General features: G+C 43.5%; 1 long non-coding RNA gene across 1 annotated transcript; it reads left to right on the forward strand.

Annotated features, from left to right (window-relative positions):
* The first annotated feature begins 14,974 nt into the window (after positions 1–14,974).
* Positions 14,975–15,925, forward strand: LOC109767105 (uncharacterized). The gene is made up of 3 exons (XR_012201734.1): positions 14,975–15,101; positions 15,454–15,536; positions 15,703–15,925. It is a non-coding gene; the product is annotated as an uncharacterized lncRNA (long non-coding RNA).
* The last annotated feature ends 6,853 nt before the right edge of the window (positions 15,926–22,778 follow it).

Genomic DNA, 22,778 nt, shown 5'->3' on the forward strand with positions numbered 1-22,778 from the left:
GCGTGTTTCTGCCGAAGAACGTTGGCTCATGATACCATTTGTCAGGACCGATCTAGTTCTATGCAGAATTAAGCGAGGTAAATCAAGAGAATTTGGGGGAAGGAAGTCTCAGATCTGAGATATTTGCTATTGCTTTAAGGTTGGAGTATATCGCAAGCCATCTAGGCAAGTCTGGAAGAATAGAGAGATAACCACGCCAGCCACAACCCGGCTGGTTTTATAGGCCACTAGTTACCGACAAGTGAAAAGTAACTGTAGTTACTGTATAACGGTACAATTACGAATCAACGGCTCTCGACGAAGCGTAAGGCGAGGAGACATATCCGCCGTTGGATAACTGAAGCTTGATGACACCCCATAAGATCAGGCCTGACATTGCCCCCGTCCAAGAAACGACATGCCCTCATGGCGTTTGATTTGCGTCTCTCCACGCCTGCGATGTTGCCTTGAAGAATTCTGGAAATGCATATTTGATGAAATCTGCATCCTCCCATGTTGCTTCAGTTGGAGATAGGTTTTCCCACTGTATGTACCACTGTACCACGGGCAGATTGTTGCGGGGCACTTGCCGAACCTGTAGCACTGCAAACGGCCCTGTTTTGACAGTTCCATCCTCATTTACCATAGGCAGGTTGGGGCTAGGAATTGCTTTACTTCCTATATGTTTCTTAAGCTGGCTCACATGAAAGACTGGGTGAATCTTCACATGGGAAGGAAACTGTAGTTTGTAAGCTGCCCTGCCCACTTTTTGAGTTACCAGAAAAGGACCATAGAATTTGTTGTGTAACTTGATTGCTCCCCTGAAACCAAATGCTGCCAGTCTGTAAGGTGCCATTTTGAGATAAACCAAATCCCCAGGTTCAAAGCTTCTTTCCACTCTTTTCATGTCAGCAAATCTCTTCATACGGTTTTGTGCTTGTGACAGATTCTCCTTGAGTTGGTCCAACATACTCTGTTTGGCAGTAAGGAAATCCTGAGCCTCTTCATCTTCTGGTCCAGGTATTGCTAATTCAGCAATCATTGGGGGAGGAAACCCATATAATGCCTGAAAAGGAGACATCTTAATAGCAGTGTGGTAGGTTGAATTATACCAGAACTCAGCTAAGGGTAACCAAGAATTCCATTTCTTTGGAGCTTGAGTTGTCATGCATCTAAGATAAGTTTCCAAGCATTGATTAACCCTCTCTGTCTGTCCATCAGTTTGGGGATGATAAGCTGAACTATATCTTAACTCCACTTGCAATGCTGCAAAGATGTCCTTCCATAGCTTGCTGGTGAAAATTCTATCTCTATCAGATATGATCATTTTAGGTGGACCATGTAACTTGATTATATTATCCACCACTGCTTGAGCCACTGTGAGGACTGAATATGGATGAGATATAGGAATGAAATGGGCATATTTGGTGAATCTATCAACAACTACCAATATCACTTCCTTTCCTCCAGAGTTAGGTAGTCCTTCTATGAAATCCATTGATATGTGTTCCCAGGCCATATCAGCAACAGGTAAGGGTTCTAGCAGTCCTGGCTGTAGACAATGTTCACTTTTAGCTCTTTGGCAAGTAGGACAGGAGGCAATAAAACTTTCCACATCAGCCTTTAACCCAGGCCAATAAAAAATTCCTTTAACTCTGTGGTAAGTAGCCCTTACACCAGAGTGTCCCCCTACAGGAGAACTGTGTAGAGCCGTAAGCAACTTGTGTCTTAGCTCAGGAACCTTGCCCACAAAAAGTTTTCCTTTAAACCTAATGATACCAGATGTAATTGTATAATCATCCAGAGTATGATCTTTGTGCAATAACAATTTTTCTTGCAGGGTCTGCTAGATAGCTCTCTACTAGCTCTTCAGTCCAGGTTGGTACAGGAGCAGATATTGCCATGCATTTAGGCAATAATCTGGATAATGCATCTGCTACTCTGTTTTCAGCCCCCTTTTTATACTGGATTGTGAAATTGAATTCAAGTAATTTCATCATCAATTTGTGTTGAACTCCTTCAGTGAGTTTCTGGTCTGTGATGAACTTCAAAGACTGTTGATCAGTTTTGATTATAACTTCATTTCCCAAGAGATAATGTCTCCATTTCTTTAATGCTTCCAGTATCGCCAGGGCTTCTTTCTCATATGTGGACATGGCTGCATTTCTAGGGCAAAGAGCTGAACTGTAGTAAGCTAGAGGCCTTCCTTGTTGCATAAGTACAGCTCCAATTCCTTTCCCAGATGCATCTGTCTCTAACACAAAGGGCTGAGAAAAATTTGGCAGGGCCAAGACTGGAGCTGATATTAATGCTTGTTGGAGCTGAGAGAAAGCAGTTGTATGAGCTGGTGTCCATAAGAAATTTCCCTTTTTCAGTAAATCATGTAGAGGCCTACAGATCAATCCATAATTTTTAATAAATCTTCTGTGGTAGCCTGCTAATCCCAAAAAACTTCTGAGCTTAGTGGTATTATCAGGTACTGGCCAATCAGCAATAGCAGAAATTTTCTTGGGATCTGTAGCCACTCCTTCAGCAGAGATAATATGCCCTAAATATTCTACTTGTTTCTCAGCAAACACACATTTGGAGAGCTTAGCAAATAACTGGTTTTCTCTGAGTACTTGGAGCACAATCTTGATATGTTCTTCATGCTCTTGCAGTGTCTTACTATATATCAAGATATCATCGAAGAAAACCAACACAAATACCCTCAGATATGGACTGAATATTTTGTTCATCAATGCCTGGAATGTACCTGGTGCATTGGAGAGCCCAAAAGGCATAACCAAATATTCAAAATGTCCAAGAAAAGTTCTGAAAGCAGTTTTATGGATGTCTTCAGGGTTCATTCTGATTTGATGATACCCAGATCTCAAATCCAACTTGGAAAAGAATTTTGCTCCATGCAACTCATCTAGAAGATCTTCAATCACAGGAATAGGAAATTTATTTTTGACTGTGAGGGAATTCAGCTTTCTGAAATCAGTGCATGATCTCATAGAAGAGTCTTTCTTTTTCACTAAAATCACAGGTGCTGCATAAGGGCTCTGACTGTGTCTGATTAAATGAGCAGCCAGTAATTTTTTTATCTATTCCTCCATTTCTTTCTTTTGATGTTGAGGCACTCTGTATGGTCTCAATTGGGGTGGTGTTGCTCCTGGTATTAGTGGAATAGTGTGGTCCAACTCTCTGTGAGGGGGTAAATTCTTTGGTTCCTCAAATAAATCTGCATATTCCAACAACAGTTTCTGTATTTGAGGAGGAGTTGGGATTTTCTCCGGAACTTCTTTCAATATAGTTTCCACTTGCAAAAGAAATCCCTCCACACCCTTGTCCAGCAACTTGTGCATTTTCTCAGCAGGAATTTCTTTTATTTTCTCTACATCATTATATATAGCTGCTGTAACTGTTTGTTTGTCTCCTTGTGTGAAACTGACCGTATTTCCAGGTATGTCAAAAGCAATAGGGCTCATTGCTGTAAACCAGTCATACCCTAGAATTACATCATGACTAGGCAATGTCAGTGTTCTGAAGTTATGTTTGAACTTCTTTTTGGCCAGCTGGAATTCACAGTCAGGCACTACTGCTGTGGATAACAGTTTGCTTCCCCCTGCTACAGCAATAGCTCTGGGTTTCACTGGCAATAGCTGACAATTTGCTTTAACTGCAAATTCTTGATTGATGAAAGAGCAAGAACTTCCAGAATCTAACAATGCTACAGCTCTCTTGCCATTTATGTGAATGAGGACAGTGGGAGTTTTAACTGCAAGTGGCTCTCCCAAGGCAAAAGCAGAGATGAACATGACTTGTTCTTGTGTTTCTGTTATTTCTTCTTGTTCCTGTGCTAGGTTTTCATCAGATTGCAATTGCATTTCCTCTGGAGCTTCTTGTTGCAGGAGATGAACATTAGGTATAAGTTTGCACTTGTGCCCATGTACCCACTTATCTCCACATCTCCAACATTCTCCTATCTTCCTCAACTTCTGAACATTGGCTGCAGAATTTTCAGTATTGTGATTTACTGGCATTTGCTGTATAGGAATAATAACATTGTTTGCTCTGTTGTTATTTCCACCACCACTTTTCTGATAATAGTTGGTGTAAGCCATGTTCTGTTTCTTCACAGCAGCAACAGGTGGATGATGAGGCTCTATTTCCCTTGCTAAACAATAAGCATCTGTGAGTGATTGTGGTCTTAATGGTCTAAGTTGGAACTTAATTCCCTCTCTTAGGCCATTCACATAACACCTGACAAACCACATTTCTCCCAGCTCTGGATTTTCTTCTTGGACTTCTGCCATTAAATCCTCAAATTCTTTAGTATACACTGATACTGTATTGCTGAACTGTTTCAGGCTGGTAAACTTCTCTGTTAGATCATAAGTGCCCTGTTCAGAGAATCTTTTGACCACCTCAGCTCCAAATTGCTTCCAGTTCAATTGCTTTTTTAAAAGGCCAGACCTTCTCAACCAAGTGTCTGCTTCATCAGTTATATACATCTGAGCCAGAGAAACTTTGTATTCTTCAGGAGCTCCAGACATTTGAAAATATTTGTTACATTGCCTTATCCACCCTACAGGATCTGTGCCAGAAAATCTAGGAAATTCCAACTTGGGGCCTCTAGTAATAGACTTCATGAACTGTACTTGCATGTCCTGTTCATAAGTTTTATAGCACCCCTGCCATAGCTGCCTATCCCTGTTTTGTTGATATATTTGATTGAATGCAGGAGTGTACTCCTTGTTCCTGCCAGTGACTGGAGTTCCCATCTGACTAGCTGCATCTTGCCTGCCCTGGTTGTGGAACCCAGGAGGAACTGTTGGTCTATTGGTCCTGATAGGAGGTAAGTTGTGGTTCTGCACATCTTCTAACTGTTTTGATTTTTCCTTCTCTGCTGCTAGCTGTTTCCTCAGTTGCTCCATTCTTGCTTCATGTTCTTGATTTTGTTCCTGATGAAGCGTGGGAGATCTTGCCACCTCTGTTGAGCTGGATGGTCGATCAGGGTTTTGTGCTGTGTGGCTTGATTTAACCAGAGCGGACAATACATTACTGATGGCAGATAATTGTTTCCCCAGATCCAGAACCACTTGTTCCACTGTGCCTACTGTTTTTGCAATTTCTCCTTGCTTGGAACTGATAGACTGCACCTCGTCTTGCAATTTGGAAACCTGAACTTGCGTCTCCCTGCTGTCCTTTTGCAAGACTGCAAAATCATCCCTCATTGCTAGTACCTCTTGCAGATCAGTATCATCTGTTGGCTTAGCTCTCCCCATCTCCTTGATTCGAGGTGTGGGTCTGGATTTTTACCTCTGGATAAGCAGGACTTCTTCCCGAACCTCCAATCCTGCCGCCGCCGCAATCCACGCCTCCTTGGCACACGGATCAACGCTGGAACACGGAATTTTACCGTTCGAACATAGTGCTCGAACAACCGCTTTCGCTCGGCTGATCTGTGCCCGGATTCTCGCCGCCTCCAGCGCCAACCAACCGATCCCCGCCACCAACGCCGCCAGAAATCCTGCCACCGTCGCTGCTCACGAAGAAGGGTGGGAAACAAGGGTGGGAATCACTGATCCGAAATTTTTTTCCCCATCGGAGCGTGTTTCTGCCGAAGAACGTTGGCTCATGATACCATTTGTCAGGACCGATCTAGTTCTATGCAGAATTAAGCGAGGTAAATCAAGAGAATTTGGGGGAAGGAAGTCTCAGATCTGAGATATTTGCTATTGCTTTAAGGTTGGAGTATATCGCAAGCCATCTAGGCAAGTCTAGAAGAATAGAGAGATAACCACGCCAGCCACAACCCGGCTGGTTTTATAGGCCACTAGTTACCGACAAGTGAAAAGTAACTGTAGTTACTGTATAACGGTACAATTACGAATCAACGGCTCTCGACGAAGCGTAAGGCGAGGAGACATATCCGCCGTTGGATAACTGAAGCTTGATGACACCCCATAAGATGACAGACGCGCGTGGCAGCAGCAGTCCATGAGGATGCCGTAGGTGCAGATCGTGGGCGTGGCCACCCGCAGGCCGGCTTCTTCCCGGGAGACGCGGTTGAAGATGGCGAGGACGAGGGCGGGGCCGTCTTTGCACGCGGAGGAGTCCGGCGCGCGCGCGAGGGCGGCAAGGAATCCGTTCAGGGAGCGCTCGGGGACCGGAGTGGCCTGCCGAAGCAATTTGTCGAACAGGTGGTGCGCGTGTTCCGGACTGAGCGTGCCGGCGCGGACACGCTCTGTGGCAGCGGCGAAGGCGGCATGGGGACACCAGGACGGTGACGGCGAAGAGGTGGTGGTGGAGGAGGAGGACAGCCGGCGGCGGAGGCGGATGTGGGACATGGGCCTGGTGGAGTGGAGGCGAGGCATCAGGTTCCGCCGGCCGAGATGAGGCAGCCAGGCCGCCCCCGAGGCGGAGGCGGCGAGCTCCCTACTGGCGAGACGGCGAGAAGATTTCGTCGTCCAAGCGCCGCCTCCGCGCTCAGTTACCTCCGCCGCGTCGGAATCCCTCTCCACCGGTCCGCCCCCACCCCTGCGCCGTCTACTTCGACGGCCTGTTTCTATCGACAGGTTCAGTTTCAGGAAGTGAATACTGTGCCCGGGGTTCAGTGTCAAATCTTCTTCTTCTTTTGGGTTGGCAAATGCAACACAAGACCACATAGCCTTGAAGGGGTTGTTTGGATACGGTGATTTTACTAAACCAGTTTGGCCTACACATGTTTTTGGTTATAACAAACTAAAATTCTGTTTGGTTAACGTGACAAATCCATGGATAAGAAGATCTCTTCATCTGCCGCCGCGATCGGTGTATGGCTCAGCTGGCACGCATGTTGAGTCTTTCCCGAGCAACAACTCGTCTCGCATCGCCCATGACCATCACTCCCGCGTCGCCGGCGGCCGCCGCTGGTGCCGTCGACCACTGGTCTTCTCCTTCCCCAGCGACAAATCATCTCACGACGCTCATCATGACCATTGCCATCGTCGGGCCGTCGTTGTTGACCTCTGATCCTTCCCCGGCGAGCACTCATCCCGCGGCGCAGGCGGCCGTCGCATCACAGTCGACCACCGGTCCTTCCCGAGCGGGCACTCCTCCCGCGTCTTCCTCGCTGATTCCTCTGGGCGGCAGCGACTCACGTCAAGAATGCTTCCAGGTCGGCACTACATCATCAACGTCTTTCGGGGCTTGGTTCCGCGTGCTAGATGCTTGTCTCAACAATTTGATCTTGAGTTGTGCAGCCGCAGCAGATTCCTTGTATGCTAATTCTTGTTCTTCAATGGTTGGTCATTTGCATGTCTGTCACACGAGTGTTATTTTTTCTGCTAAGATTCATGTTCGTGAGCATCGAGGCGACGGCCTACCGCAGCATCCATGCTGGACACGATCATCTCTTATGCCGATGCGAGGACACGGCGGCGACGGTGCAGTCCTCCAGTGCCTCGTACTTAAACATGTTTTACCGTCCAAACAAGGTTTTGTGCATGCTTATTCTTAACCGAATTATTAGTAAAACTAGTTTTCCAAAAAACTCCTACTAAAATGCGTTTTGTTAAAACTAGGCGTTAATTTCGTTTATCCAAACAACCACGAAAGAAACAGAGGAATACCACATGGTCATCGGATCCATTTCCAAGCCCAGACTCATTTGCACATGGTTAAGAGAAAATTCAAAACAAATACTAAACAATTCAACAAAATTCATTTTTTCTGCATGGTCCGTTCCAAAATTTAGATCATTTGGACATATGAGTGACTCTTAACAAAAAAGATAAATTGGGTCGAAATAGTAGATGAGTAGCAAACTGTTTCAAGGACCCCAAATTTGTCTTTTCAGATGTTCAAATGAGCTGAAATTTGGAGCAGACCTCACGCACTTAAGCGTCTTCCATGCAAAAAAAAAACTCGGATGTTTTTGAATTTCCTAGATTTTTTTTAATTTACTATTTACCGCGGGAGCAGATGAGCTCGGGAGCCCTATAGCCCTATCCCATGGTCATTCCTTTTTTTGCAAATATTAATAGGACCTCCAACCATACATACAATAGGAACGCGGTTGAGTATTAAATCAAGTTTTCTCGTTAAAAAGAGTCTTGAGGCAAGTAGAACCTTGTCACAGACTCCATGGCCACCATCTTCAACGTCAACCTTGCCAATGATGGGCAAGGGGATGAAGATGCCACATCAGAAACAATTCCTTTGCTGATCTGAGGTTTAAAGAATGCGTTTAATCCATAAGTCAGCTCGACGGAGGCAGAAAACAGAACCGCCTTTTTTTCTCTAGCCGGCACCAATCCAGTGAAGAAAAAGAGGGAGAGCGGGTCCAGATTTGGCCACCAGAGAGTTCTTCCGAACTTATTAAAGAACTCAAAGGAGACTTAATCTTTAGAGAGATGTGAGGATGAGCACTACCCAAGCTTTTTTTTAATAATACATTTTTTTATTAATTTTCATAAATATTACGCTGGATAAAAAAAATTCACAAATAATACACCGTCGGCGCCTAGTCGGCCCACAGCAGGCCGATTGGATTCCAACTGGCCGACTGGCCCCTGTCGGCCCACTGTGGGCTGATTGCGTCCTGTCGGCCCACTGTGGGCCGATTGAAGCTAATTGGCTCGCTGTGGGCTAATTGTTTTTGCAAAAAAAGTAGGCATAAAAAATATATGTTTAAAAAATGTTAATCATATAATTAAAAAATGTTAAACATGTATAAAAAAATGTTCCTGATGTATACAAAAAATGTACAATATATATGCAAAAAAGTTGACATAAAAAATATGTTTTAAAAATTGTTAAGCATGTATTTAAAAATTGTTAAATGTGTGTATAAAAAAGTTCCTTATTTATACAAAAAATATAGAATGTGTATAAAAAAATTTGACACCAAAAAAATATGTTTGAAAAGTTGACATTTTTTCAAATACATGATTAAAAATTGTTAAATGTGTGTATAAAAAATGTTTCTTATCTATTCAAAAAATATAGAATGTGTATGAAAAAAAGTTGACACCAAAAAAATATGTTTGAAAAAAATATTCCAGTTCCATACAAAAAGATCAACCAATCATACTTAGGTCCGTGATGCTCCCATACCGGATCCGGAGCTGGAACATTTTTTATACACGTTTAACCTTTCATTCCAATACATGAAACATTTTTGTGTACTCGTTGAACATTTTTTCAAATACATGATTAACATTTTTTTCAAACATATTTTTTGGTGTCAACTTTCTTTCATACACATACTATATTTTTTGTATAGATAAGGAACATTTTTTCAAATACATGATTAACATTTTTTTCAAACATATTTTTTTGATGTCAACTTTTTTTTCATACACATTCTATATTTTTTGTATAGATAAGGAACATTTTTTATACACACATTTAACAATTTTTAAATACATGATTAACACTTTTTAAAACATATTTTTAGTCAACTTTTTTGCATATATATTGTACATTTTTTGTATATATCAGGAACATTTTTTATACACGTTTAACATTTTTAATTACATGATTAACATTTTTTAAAACATATATTTTTATGCCTACTTTTTTTGCAAAAACAATTAGCCCACACCAATCAACCCACAGTGGGCCGACAGGGGCCAGTCGGCCAGCTGTGGGCCGACTGGAGTCGGCCTGCAGCAGGCCGACGGTGTATTATTTTTGAAAAAAATTTACCCAGCATAATATTTATGAAAATTAATAAAAAAATGTATTATTTAAAAAAAATTAGCACTACCCAACAGGAGTGGAAGCTATAGGAGGTCGCGCATAAGAAGAGAAAGAGAGAAGATAGAGCTTAGCATCGTCTGCGAGGTAGCGGCTGTGACCGAGAGTCCGCATGCCCAAGAGATGTGATCAAATGGCAACAACATGGGTTCGTCTGCGGGCATGAGAGAGCTGCCTATCTATCATGCTTACATGTGATTTCAATATTTTTACTACACTCCTGCAACAAAAAAATACTAATAACACAACAAAGGATTTTGCCACAACATCTGTCTCACCTCTATTACAACCGAAAAAAAAATCATTTGCAACAACGAATAAAACACTCACACCTTGCATGCATTGCCTTGTCCTTGGAAAAAATATTGTTGGGGCTAGGGCCCTATCTCTAGTCGATTTCAGTATGAGAATTGTCAGGGCAGGAGCCCTTGCCATGGAGTACCTGCATAATATGTATATTTTCCTTACTTAGTCTGCCCTATTCCATAACCATGACAGTATATCCTCGTCAAGAAAAGAACCCCTAACGGACTAAATAATCCATTCGTTCAAAACCACAACCAACTAAGAGCATCTTCAATCAAATAGGATTAATTTGGCCTCTATATTCGCAGACACGTCCGAATAGTGTTCACGGACATACCGTGGGAACCTCATTTGTTCGTGCACACAACATTTAGGCCCCATTTGTCCCCAAATTGCCCGGACAAATGCCTTGGTGGGGATAAAAAAGATTGAGAAGAAAAAGAAAAAAAAGAAAGAGAAAAGTGGCCCGAATCCGACACGGCGGCGACACATCCAGTCACCCTAAATTTCCTCCTCATGTGTGGGTTGGGTTGCGGTTTACGGACAACCGAACATATGAAAACAATTAGAGGCCTTCTAAGCTTTTTTGTCCGAACATTGTCCAGGATGTCTGCAGGGATGTACGAGGACGATTGGAGGTTCGGTTGGAGATGCTCTAAGAAGCTAATTACCGAGCAAGTGTAACATTAATTTTGTTCTAGCATGTTCTTCCTATATTTTATTTGAAAAAAGGTCCCGCCTCTTCATCAACTGATGCATGCAACCATCTTTATACAATGTTTTAGTCATCCGTAAAGCGAAAAGAAAAACTCGATTAAGGGCCAGACCACAAAAATGAGCAGATCCAAAAACTTATTGAAGCCTGGGCCAACCATATACTCTAAGTTAAAGTATTTACAACAGATAACATCATGTTCTTTTTATACACCTCATTGTAAAATATCACCTGTAAAATATCACAGCCAGCAAGACGCTAGATCTGTCCATGCATAGCACGCTCGAGAATGGGCCTTTCTTGTGGGACTCGCAACGAAATCATCTCTCTTGACTAATAAGCACTAGAATAAAAGCAAGGACAACTCACAATGAAATAATCTAATATCTCCATAGTGAAAAGATAACTTTAGGTTCGGGAATCGATTATCATTCGGAATATATGCCGTAGGAAAAGAAGGTGCTGGTGAGGCGACGACCGTGTATGTATGAGTACTTTGATTTGATTTGAAAGTAGTAGCTGTAGTCAGATGGCCCTGGATCGCGCGAGCTGCTCGTAGAGGACGGCGTTGGCGTGCATGCACCTGCGCATCGCCTCCACGGCCTTGGCGCACGCCTCCATGTCCCGCGGCCGGCCCCAGTCGGGGTCGCACGCCCTCGTGAACTTCTTCACGCATCCGCCGCTGCCGTAGATGTGCGTCTTCACCAGCCCGTCGATGAACGGATCAACAGCAGCCGAGGGCGAGGATGCCGTCATCACCACGGCCCCAGCAAGAACAGCACAACGTCAGTCAGTACTGGAGTATATAAGATTGTAACAACAGCGATGGTTTTCGTAGGTAGGCGTCACTTCTGCCTCGAATTTATAGAGACGTTGCTAACAGTAGGACTGGGAACTAATAATGGTGAGAGATTAACCCACACCCAACCTAACCCAGTCGGTCCAGTCCAGAAGAAACTGAAGAGCACCACCAACCCCAAACCAAACCACAGCCAAAACCCGAATTCACCACTATCTATCAGCCTGCCAACCACATCTCTGTTTTTTCATCAACCCCAAAACAAACAATTTCACCATAACTACTGCCTGCACTCACTCAGCCATAACTGACTTTCCAGAAGCGCAACAACAACTATACTGTAATTTTGTACCCCCTCTGTCCCATAATGTAAGCCATAAGTGAGAATACAAATGCAATAGCAAAGCTCCATGATTAGCAATTCTCAGTCATCGATCCTTCTTTTTTTTGTAGATGAAAATTTGTAGTGAAGCAATCAATCAAATTGTTCAACAGCATTTTCCTCGGTATATTCCTTTTGAGCCTCTATGTACAGACCGTTCACTGTATCTCTCTTTAAGGAAAACCAACACCTTTGTGCCATATTATTAGTCCCTTCTGGATTTCTAAATGTATTTCGCTAAATAGATACCTAGCCACTATACTATACAATGCATGTTATGCTAGTAAATTATCTATTTTGTACTAGCATAACATGCATTGTATTGACATACTTATCCCTGCAATGCATGTTTAGTTATGAAATAATTCATGATGGATCAAAATGGTATTTGAAGATACAATATCGATGGCTGCAACATATTGTAGCAGACTGAGTTTGAATTCGTGGAGAATAGAATCCAGATCCACAGAGTAAGCACACAACGGGATTTTCTCTTAGCAAATGCAGAAACTCACATTGCGGAGCGGAATGAGCCATCATCTGTGTATCCAAAACACCAACAATCGTCTGAAATAACAGCAAACACTGAACCTTCAGAAAGTTCTGTCATGGCCAAAACTGTAAAAGCATTCAAATTCATGACCTAGCGACAGCAGCCAAGAACTTCCGCTTTGATCTGCAAGGGGCAGCTTGAAAAAGCCAAAATATATACAATAGCGCCTTAATTATAGAATCGATCTAATGATAACCATAAAGTCTTGCTGGCTTGCAACAAATTGCTCAATGCTTCAATTATTTTTCTGATGCTACAGCTTGTAGCTGTCAAGCAACTAGACCTTAACTGATCTCAAGGCTACATAGTTCGCAGTCAAGGTCTTGATGCTCAGCTTCTTGCATCATCCAAACTTGGTGAGCTTAGCAGGATACTGCGCAGATCAAAGGCTACTGGTGTATCATGTATGAGTACATGACCGTTGGTTCACGTGTAGACTAGCTGCTAAATTAACAGAAACCCCTATGCATTGAAACCACTATGTTCAGCGTAAAACCCTATAGAAGGTATTTGGACAACATTATATCATCATTTCCTAACCCTGTCATCATCACCACATTTAGTTACTAGATACAACAAGACTTTATAAGTTCAACTTGCACCATTGCGGATAAACTTCTGATCAAATACCACTCAGCTGGCGCTTTCTTTCTTACCCGAAGAAAGAAACGGCAAACTCGCCAGCTGCCTAGAGAATTTCTTCCGCCGCCGTCCTCCAGCGGCTCCCCTCCACCGACGACCTCAGTCATCAAGGGTGAGGGGGGTCGCCGGATCAACGCGTATGGATCGTGTTGCTTTAGGTTTAGGCCCTAGTAGCTTAGGTTTTTGGGCCGTTCATCGTCTTGGCAGCGGCAGTGGCGGTGGCGGCGCTGAATAAAGAGGCTTCAGATCCTTCCCCACTGAGGCCATCGGTCCTATGGTTGGGGATGGATTTGGAAACTAGCCTGTTCAAGCAAGTATGATGTGGCGGCGGTGGCATCCTCGTGGTGGACTTGTGTCCTTGGGCTCTTCCGTTGCGACGATGTTTGCTCCAGCGCCGGTGCGGAGCTTGGGAGGTAGTCCAGGAGCGGTTGCAGATTGTGGTCTGCATCGGCGACATCTAGAACATGGTGGATCGTGTCTTGGGTTCGTGGTTCGTAGTTCGTGGCTGGCAGGTATGGTTTCCTCCTTCGGCGCCTTAGTCATGCAGGAATGCCAGATCTGGAGTTTGATGGCGTATCCGGGTGTTGTCCCGGTCTGATTCGTTCAACGGCCTTTGGTGAGCCACCTTAAAGGTCTGCAAAGCTGCATATCAGCGATAGAGCCGCGTCAAGCTCGGATGAGGAGGTAATCATCATTTTTTCCTTTGGTGGCTGCAGTGGTGGTGCCAAAGGGAGGTGACGGGTGTGGGTGTCAAGCTCAGGGATACTTGTCTTGGTTGTAATTTTCCTTCTTGTCTGGTGTTCCTTTGTGCAAAGGCTAGCATTCTGCTGTCTTTTCAGTTTTGTTCGGCTGGTGTCTACGTGGCTTGTACTATGATCTTTATCTATACTACTATTAAACAAGAGAACACATTCTTTTCTGTAACCACCCCGTTTAGTGTACACGGTTAATTATCACCGTCTGATTATCTAGATTAATCAAATCTAACAGACCAGATTAATCTAATGAGATCTCATTGGTGTACTTGGCGATTACAATAGGCGGACGAAAACTCTGCCGCACGACGCCTCCCACCATCGCATCCCATCCCCACAATCCCCGGCACCCGCACTGCAACTATTCCCTGCCCGGTTCTTCCCCAGGCGACAGCCCGCCGATGCCTCTCATCCCCGCACTCGTCGGCAACCCCTGCCCCACAAGGTCCTCGGCGCCCCATAGCCACCTCGCTCGCACCTCCCTGCCCTATCTCTGGCCCCGCAACTGATCCTCTGCTGCCCCACGTAGGCCGCGGCCCCCGCCGATCCTCTTCTGCCGGACACGAGAGCAGGCCGCAGCCCCAGCCGTTCCTCCTCTGCTACTTCAGGTACGCCAGCGCCGAACAGACAGCACGGCCGCCGCTGCCGCCCGCCGCTCCTCATCGTCTGCACCCATGAAGTTGCTGCAATTAAGGTGCCTTAGCGCTCTGCAGATCGAGTGATTTGTAGGATTCGAATTCATTGGATTTTTAATGGTTTCTTAGCACTCTATTTGTGAGGAAATTCATATCAATTTCTGATTAAAATTCTTGTGGTCCTCCAATCTTGGACAGGTGTCACTCCAGTAGGAGGGGCGCTAAGGAAGGCGCATCAGGCACGTTGTTGCGGCGGCCGTGAAGGCCGGAGAAGAGGTGGATGGGTTTCTCACAGTTTCTGTGGCTCGCGGTGTTCATCCGACTCTCTAGAATAACTAGAAGATGAGTTCCCACAATTTCTACATCAAAGGTTGTATCTTTCAGCACTTTGTTATTGGGCGTGCCTACTTACTAATTCTATTTGATAAGTCAACCTGGGAAACTGCGGAATGGTGCTGAATGAAGTTGTTAATATGATTTCTTTTGTGTTTGCTACTGATATATCTCTAAACTTGCATTTCTCTGCTATGTTTGTCTGTCAGAGCTGTTGCTGGATAAGGCTGACGTGCACCAATGTAAACTTCAGATTGAGCTTACAACACGGTGAGGGTTTACCTTGATTCTGCATGATGCCGGACTACCAACATTTCAGATTTCACTGCAAGCACATATTTTTCTCTGAACTTTGGAGATGAATCAAGAGTAACCACTGAGTATTTCAGTTATTTTCCGGCGAGTCATACTACCTTAATTAAACTGCCCCAGCATCATATATTTAGGAATGGAGGTAGTACATCAGACTTAATGCAGATCGACCAGCTGAAAGTTTATTTTTATGATATGTTTATTACTTGGTGATTCCAGCTGATGTACAACAAAAATTGTGTGATCCAGCATGATGTTCTTCCTGTTCTACAGGTTCATTCTAATGATTCTTATTTGCGTTCGGTCACAGGATTGTTCCCTCCAGCTGTTCGATTTGCACATGCGACAATCGAAGTGTGCCTATGTTTGGCTGCCCCGTTCACAGATATACAGGTTGAATTCTTCGTTCTTTATTATAGGCCGGTTCATGTGCTTTGACTTGTGATCTGGGTCGGCGCATCTATTATTTTCGGTCGCAAATGTGCGCTAGCTCATGCCTCTCTTGGGTGATATAATCTTTTTGGGGTTTCTCATAAACTGCAGTGTATGTATTATGCAGATGAACAAAAACCATTCAGGTTCCGCATCCACCCATCAGGTTCTCTATTATACTGCAGGAGGAAATCCTTTCTTATTGACCCTTCAAGCGGTAGTCTTTTAGAGGCAGCTTTTGTGCTTTTCCCTTCCGCTGGAACTGCATGCAGAGTTTGAGTTCATGGAGTGCCTTTGGCCTTCAGAAAGAAGAAGAATAAATGTTTCGTCGTTGATCTTTCTTATGTTCCTAGGTGCATTGTTTTAGGTTATGCCCTCATATGCAGAGATGGAAAATCACACATTTTGCATCCAGCTTTCAATGGGAATAAATTGAATTTTGTTTTGAAGCTTGCCGATGAATCAAGAATATATCTCTGAAAGCTGCTTCTTTTTTGCAAAAAAAAGAAGAAGCTGATTTAAGCATCATTGCAATTCAAAACCTACACAGTATTTATTTCTGCATTTATTTGAAGATGAGAATATACTGACTTCAATATCGAGTGTCGATCCATTGTTTTCTGCAGGTAAGTATTATTTTTTATTTCCTAAAAAGGATTTGAATATCATTTTGATCTGTTATTGACTGAGGATCAGCATCTTGTACAGTATGAATTTATGGTTCCTCCTTTTTTTATCTCGGTCCTAAAATGTACAGTATGATTTTATGGAGTGCATTATGCCAATGGATTACTGCATTTTTATGTTAGTTTTTAGACTATTTGAATGTAAGGACTATACATAATCTCTTTGACAATCTACGGCAAATCATTTTCTGCACAGAAAATTCAGTACATGCTTCTGTGAATATCTGCAATACAAGAAGCATAATTGTTCTTATATGTTGGCCTGCCGATTGGTATTGGCAGCCTTGCATGCATGTTTTTAAAATTCTTAATCCAAGCGCCACTTCTGTAGTAAATAAGCTGAACTTTGATTTAAATAACTAAATGTTGGTTTGCCGAAGTTTTCTTGTGACCGAACCACTGAATTATGGAACTTCCATTGTGCAGTTTTTACATATGGTCATGCAGTCATTTTGGCTATTTATATGTAACAACACATTGTCCAGTTTGCAAGACGTTCTGTCTATAGGTTCTTCTGTACTTATCTTGTGTTTAATAGGTTTGACTGTTGTTCCTCTACTATACAACTTCATCTTTTAGTATCGACCAATACTTCATAGTCAGTACATGGTTCTTCAATACTGTGGTAACAATTGAGGGGAATATTAGGGCTTTATGTTATCTTACCATAATATCCAATAAAAATGATTCTCTTCTTCAATACCTGTCTAACCACCTCTGACATGTTATTTGTTGGCTTAGCCTGTACTCTTTTCACAGAGAGGTGTCGAGTTGTGATGCAAGGTTTTGCCATGTTGTTGGTGAAAAGATATCGACATCGAAGACTATATACTCGGATCGCATGGCATGTTTAGGAACCATGGCTCTACTACTACTACACATCCACTAGCCATTGTAGTCATCTACTGAAATTTAGTCAAAATCGATATTTGTAAGTTGAAAATTTCTTTTTGGCGGGCTAAAAGGACGGAAGTTGTGCGGGAAGAGACTGTTGTTATTTAAAGCCAATTATTGTTGTTGAGTCACTTCCTCTTTCTCTTGCTGGTATGCGGTTATCCATATGATAACTGTTATTGAAAATGCAACTACCTACCCAAGCTCAGCAAGCATTAACTATTTTTTGTCTTCATAGTTCACTTTTAATCTTCATATTGCAGTATTTATTCAATTATTTAATTTAATGGTCACATTGCAGTATTCCTTGGAACTCTAGACTGACTTGTAGGTGAGTTAATTAGGAATCCATTTCTAATTTCTGGGATGTCCGCAAAGCAACCAAACTTGTGCTGGGAGGGACATTCTTGTTGGCCTTCTATTTGAAGAAGCTCGCTATGTACACCACATGTCAGAGTGGTTGTTCCCCTACTCCATAGGGATGTGATACTCAGAGGCGTTGGTTGAGACGATGACGACGGCAAAAGAGATAGATGATTATGAGAAGTTAGACTTGTAAGAGAATAATCATATTACTAACAATAGATGTAGATCTTGAGTAGATAGAAACATTAAATAGTGATTGTAACCAAGTACTTGAACATGTTATTCAAGATTTATAGAATAAAAAGGGCACTAATGGTTTGAAACATGAACGCAATACCTTTTCTTTGGTGAAAAATCAACTTTTTGTATACAATAATTCATTTTAAATATTTCTTGCTGCTATCATATTATCCTTTTACATACGAATTTTCACATATAATTTTCATATTAGTCTAGACGTGCGTTGCACGTGCACACTTACTAGTGATATAAATTAGACACGTATTACCATGCAAAAAAAAAAATTCCACTCAGCTGGCATATCAGGATGAAGCAGCTGGTCATCTACCAAGGTCTCTAGTCTCCTGCTACCCATCTTTCTTGATGTGAAATATAACCATAAACTCGCAGACTTTGGGCTGCCAAATCTCGGCCCGGTTGGGGACAAGACATACATCTCAAATTGAGTGATGGGCGCATATGGGTACTGCACTCCAGAAATATATTTCCCTGTATAGGATGTTTAGTAGTTTTATTTTGTTTGGAAAATATGCCTGGACAAGATTTCTTTCTGACTGCTAAGCTAAATTCATGTTTGATCAACAGGCAAAGTCCAAGATCACGGATAGGAGGAGATACCATTAGTTAGCGAACCCTTTTCTTAGACGCGAATACCCTGGGAGAGACTCGAGATGGGCTGAGAGCGTGACGAAGCTTTGGCATGAAAAAAAACTATCTGGACTTGCAGGAATGATTTGGTTTTTAACAGAACATCACGTATTCACTTTTTGCAGGTTATTTTCCGAGCCACGGCCGTGATCCGTTCATGGTCGCTACTCACTCCGATGGAGGCCAGGGAGCATTTGGTTACTGGATCTATCCGCTGGGAGATGGTAGCTCGGGATATCTTCAACCGGTTTGGATGGCGGTCATGTAATAGGATAGGCAATTAGTTTACCTTTCTATCTTTAGCTAGCCGGTTGTGGCGTCTTATCTTGGCTAGTCTGTGTGTCCAGCCTCTTTAGCTCTGTGTGAGCTGTCTTTTTACTACTTTTCAGTCGGAGACTTTGGAACCTTGTTGGAACCTTTTATTTCGGTAATAAGATGGCCGTATGCATCATTCTGATGCAGAGGCCGGGGAGATCCCCCTTTTCGAAAAAAATGTGTCAAGTGTTAGTATAATAGCAACAAGTTTAACGATACTGAATAGAACCGAGTCAATTGCAAGAAACCACCACATTTGTGGCTAGGTTTGCAGAAAACCACCAACTCGTTGATCCGTTGCAAAAAACTCCGCAAAATCACTTAAGTCATTGCAAAAAGCAATGATCGGGTGGTTTAGTCCGTTTGATCGCTTTCTGACAAGTGGGGCCTGGCTGTCAAGAGCTGACATGGCAAAGCATTGACACACACCCCCTAGATCTTTTAAAAAGTGCAATCAGCCCCCTCGGTGTGGACAACCTCGGCGCACTGGCCCTGCCGTCCTGTAGGCACGGCGGCGCCCTCATCGGCGTCGGAGACGGGCACGGCCGCGGTAGAGGATGAGGAGGCGGCCGGGGTGTGCGCATTTTCGAGGCGTTGGCATGCCGGTGCTGCAGCGATGTGGAGCACACGTCGGGAGCCGAAGCGGAGGAGCGGCACCCTCCTCTGATGTGGTCGGCGAAGAGGGTGGAGAGGGAGGAGGCGACGAGCTCCACCTGCTCGACAAGCTGTTCCCGTCGCCCTCCTCCATGGAAGAGGATGAGCTCAAGTCGGAGGCCGCTCTGGCGCTGCAACGGCAGAAGCGTTCGCGGAGTCTGCGCCATCGAGAGAGTGCAGCGGGTGGGCTTCCGGCAGCGGTGACGGGAGCTGGTGGGGGCGGCACAGCGACGGGAGCCGGTGGGGGCGGGCCGGCGACGGGAGCCAGCGGCAGCGACGGGAGCTGGTAGGGGCGGGCCGGCGACGGGAGCCAGCGGTGGCGACGGGAGCTGGTGGGGGCGGGCCGGTGACGGGAGCCAGCGGCGGCGACAAGTGCCAGTGGGGGCGGCGCGGCGACGGGAGCCGGCGGCGGTGACGGGAGCCGATGGGGGCGGCGCAGCGATGGGAGCCGGCGGCGGCGACGGGAGCCGGTGGGAGCAAGGCACGGGGATTGGAACGGGGGTTTGATTGCTTTTTATTTTTAGATAAGGGGGGTGTATGACATTTGATTGCCAAGTCAGCACCTTACAACTCGGTCCTACCTGTCAGAACGTGATTAAATGAGCCAAATCACCCGATTAGTGTTTTTTGCAACGAGTTTGCTGCTAATCCGGTGTTTTTTGCAATGGATTAACGAGTTGGTGGTTTTCTGCAAACCTAGCCATAAATGTGATGGTTTTTTGCAATTGACTCAATAGAACCAGATAGTACACAAAAGAATATTGATGTTTACTTGCAAGTGTGTTGGATATATTACAAAAGAAGGAGAAGGTTTGATAGAATATCGTCAAAAGGGTTAAACTCGGGGACATTTCGGTACTGTTTTAGACTTACTCAGTTAGCAATATGCACCGACACCTGACTGCCGAAAGAATAGTCTCAGTCCTCTTTGAGCAGCTCACGTCCAATTATCATTTTTATCTCGCTAGTGCCAGCTCCAACCTCAAACAGTTTTGCATCTTTCAGGAAAAGGCCAGCCGGGTACTAATTTATGTATTCGTACCACCTAGACAATGAATTGCCTGCCATAGGGAAAGGTTTAAGATTAATTACTGGACGAAATACATACTGTAACTCACTATAGCCTAAAGAAGTTACAGATAGATAGTAAATCATTTCAGAGTACTTGGATGACACAAGTGCATAATGTACCAAAATCTTGGCCCAAGGAAGATAAAAGGAGAGTGCTTGGATGCCACAAGTGAAAAAATTGAAGTCAACTGTTATCTGGCCAATAAAGGGTGGCATTCTACGATACTTGATCGAATTCCAAATAATTAAAACAAAAAAACATGTGATACAAATTCATATGCAATTAATTGAATTCTACGTCATGTGCAACTCAAGATGCACTGAGAAGAGAAGAAAATTACAAAATTCACCGATTGGATGGCCACATTGCTCCCTCTAGCAAACATAAGGAAGAACAGCATCAAGGCATGTCTGCATGAGGGCAATGGGACCCGCAGCTAATACAAGTCTTTCCAGATTAAGAACATGCATCATAACATAAACATCTGCAACAAGAAAATGTATTGAAAATATTTAATATTGGTATCTTGCTCAGGAACTAAATTTTTAATTGAGGTTCCTGAAGTCCTTTAGGGTGATATGGCAGTATCTTGTTCAGGAACTCCTACAGTATTCTGGTGTATAATGACACGTGCAACTAAGTATAAACATGAAGATCACAAAACAGCAACCGAAGAGTAAAAAGAGAAAAGCCCCTGGGGTACTAACAACCCTTGCACATTCATAGGGGGAAGAGAGGATTCAAACCTTAAGCTTGGGAATGAGGCGCAAATTAGTGAAGATGTCCATAGGATGCGCACTCAGCAGTCACACACATCGGGCCAAAACACCCTAGTGACACCAACACCCAGCTCAATATTGGTGGGCGCACGAACTCATGTCGACATCGTTGAAAGCGAGCACCAAACCATGCCAATGTGTATCCGCCGAGTCCAGTACATCAACTGACTCCTTCGAAAAATCGGTACTTTACAGGGAGTAAATTTATCTGTTCCTGATATTTCCCTTTACTTGCAAAGAGATGTATCAACAACGAAGTAGTTGAAGCTTCAAGTGAGATGCTCTTGCCATCAACTTTAGACATATAATTTCCAGCCTTGACAATCTCACCTTTTTCCAATAATATTCTGATGATACAGTTTATAAGACGAGAGTCCGGAGCACAACTGCTCTTCTCCATTAATAAGAACATATTTTCAGCTTCTTCCACTGATCCTTCTTTTATTAGATTTGTTATCATTATGCAATAGGTATAAGCATTAGGTACCAATCCACTGGCACCGCTTGAAATGAGTGGTTAGCTATCTCAAAAACAATCAACACTGGCTGATACTGTAGCAAACAAATTGTTAGCTTCTTCTCTTCTCTGAACCTTGAACAGTGCATTGATCATGGTATTGAGTATTGTAATATCCAACTTGACATTCATTGCTCCTAATTTCTGGAACAGGGTGATCGCTTCATCATCACAACTATTCCTGCAAAGTCCACCAAGGATTATCCTGTATGTGGATATGCTCACTGTTATTCCACTTTCGATCATCTCATGGAACGTTTTCTTCGCAGCAACTGTTTTCCCAGCACCAAATAACCCATCCAGTATGATGTTATATGTAACAGTTGTAGGTTTAACTTTCTTCAGCATTTCTCGGAATAAGGCCAATCCATCATCAATCCTATCATTTTTAAAATATCCATTAACAATTGTATTATATGAAATACTATCAGGCTCAATCCCACCTGATGCCATGGTATCAAGTACTCCGAAAGCCTTCTCCATCTCACCAACTAAGCAATATCCGTCAATCAGCGAGTTAAATGTAAAGATGTCGGGCCTCTCACCAAAGTATATAACCAAGTCAAAGATATCTTGTGCATCTGTAACCCTTCCTTCTTTGCATAGACTATTTATTACTGAATTAAAGAACACAATGTCTGGAGGAGGAATACCTCTGTTAATCATTTCAGAAACCAATCCCATTGCTTTCACCAAATCACCATGTGTACAATAACCCTGAATTAGAGTTTTTTTAACCATGTGTACAATCACCATGTGTACAATAATCATGTCTGGAGGAGGAGGAGCGGCGGCGCAGGCCGAGGAGGCACATCGGCGTGGAGGTCATTGCCAAGGCAACGGCCGTGTCTGTTTTTTTTCGAGCCAATGAAATGTACGGCTCCTCCCTTCATTTTGTAGATCGATCTATGTCTGATTTAAAGCGAAAGTGCTTTCCAGAGCTCAAGCTCGTATGATCCGAGTGAACAGTCCAATCTAGAAAAAGGAAAATTATTCAAAAAAATCTGAATTTGTTTTTAGCAAACATTCACA

The sequence above is a fragment of the Aegilops tauschii genome, chromosome 1 (genome assembly GCF_002575655.3).
Source record: "Aegilops tauschii subsp. strangulata cultivar AL8/78 chromosome 1, Aet v6.0, whole genome shotgun sequence".
NCBI classification, from domain to species: Eukaryota; Viridiplantae; Streptophyta; class Magnoliopsida; order Poales; family Poaceae; genus Aegilops; species Aegilops tauschii.